This window comes from Etheostoma spectabile, chromosome 21 (genome assembly GCF_008692095.1).
Source record: "Etheostoma spectabile isolate EspeVRDwgs_2016 chromosome 21, UIUC_Espe_1.0, whole genome shotgun sequence".
Taxonomy (NCBI): domain Eukaryota; kingdom Metazoa; phylum Chordata; class Actinopteri; order Perciformes; family Percidae; genus Etheostoma; species Etheostoma spectabile.
In genome coordinates, this window is record NC_045753.1 from 23,570,625 (window position 1) to 23,572,580 (window position 1,956).

Genomic DNA, 1,956 nt, shown 5'->3' on the forward strand with positions numbered 1-1,956 from the left:
CCCCCCCCCCCCCCCCACACCTCGCCTACTCACGTCTCTTCTTCCCTATAGTTAACTCAGTGTCCATTAGCCTGCTGTGTCTCTGTGAGGACGTTACTCCATGTGAGGGACCTGCCATTACACAGCTGGTTCTGTAGCCTGCACTTGGACGATCTAACAGGCGGCTCACTTCAGTTTACTTCCCAGACAACATGGGAGACTTTGTTTTAGTCGGTACACACACTGCAAGGTGCATTTATCAGTGCCAAGTGCTTATTAGAGTTGGGTTTTTGGACTATAATGGAAAGTGTGTGAGCTGTGATGTGTTGTTTCATTTCTTTCTATACATTACTGTACCTTACTTCCTATGTAGGTTGAATCACCTTTTATGGGGCATACATGTTAATAATAAAAACGGCATGCATTAGGCAGTAGCAAAGATGGAGTCTAACACACACAAACACACACACACATACTGACTTCCATTTCCCATTCCCAACCCTATACTTCCCTTCCACCCCCCTTTTCCCCCTCCTGCCCTTTGTTTTTCCCTCTGCACCAAAAGGTAAATTAGATGCCATTCCACATAACAGATGTCTGGGGAGTCAGGTCTCCTCTTGCACGCTGAAGTCTCTCTCTGAAGGCTCTCTCAGGTCAGATGGAGTTTCCTCTCGCTTTCACTAAGGAGAAGTAGCATGTCCTTAAGGGCCCGATCGTCTTTCAACAGCTCGGGGGGAAGCTGCCGAGAGGGAAAATTAAAAACTCCTGCTTGTTTGGAAAATATGCTGTTGCTGTTATTGATGTATGTATGTCCCATGTTATTAGAGGCTCACCTGACAATAGTGAAATGGTGAAAAAACAAGATGTACTTGTTTCCATTTTACTTCCATCTTTACATTTATTTATTAATTAATTTAATGTTTGATTTAATTATCTTAGTTTTTTAACCAATTTTCATTTGGTTATTTTCTATTGAATTAGGATTTTAGTTTTTTAGCATGTTGTAATTCCAGATGATGGATTTAAGTCCTATGATGGTTTAGATGCTTTTTCAGATGCTATGCTATGGAGCCCCAAAAACTGACATAATGCAGTAAAAGGTCATCAGACAACTCAAACCCATGATACTGAAAGCGTCACTAAATAATATTGTTGGTTGGATAATTCAAATAGAGTGTAAAAACAATTGTAAGGATTCATACTTTTCCTTTAATCAGTTAGTTAAAAAACTTGTTGTACCCACTAAGCAATTGATAAAATAAATTTATATTTTATTTAATTTACTGTATTTTCACTTTGTGTGTGTGCGTGTGCGTGTGTGTGTGTTATATCAGTGGACCAATAGAGAGCCAAAGTCACGCCCCTTCAGGTGTACCTCATGGGACCTATCTTTAGAAAAAAATATGAACGGTAGTGAATGGGGAGAGGCAAATTATTTTTTAATCCCATTTGAATTGAGCCAACGGAAGAAAGTCTCAGTTTGTTATAGTACAACTTAGTTTTGGGATAAACTCAGTGAACTACATCTCTCGTCTCACACAATTGAAGTCACCTAACTTGATGCTCAACATGCTCGCTAGCTAGCTAGCTTAGCTCTGTTCCACATTACATGTAACGTTATCTTACCTGATGTTTTATCCAGTGAAGTGTTTTCAGCAGATAAGCAAAAGAAGTAAAAAATTATTTGCCTCTCCCTTTTCTGAAACATAGGTCCCATAGACCAGCTAACTATCAAGCTGAAGTTAACTTTTGTCATAAAAGTACACCGCCCAGTGCACGTAATGTTACTCATGCGCATCCTGCGTTCTGCTGTAAATACAGCATCACAACTCTTAAAGCACTAAAGCATTTTAGCCGGTAAGCTAACACTTACAAAGTTAATGTTAGCTAGCTAACGCTACCGGCTACTGGGATGTTCCCCAACACTTCACATTTTCATCACATTATCTCCATTTTCAAGTGCATGTCTATTGTTTT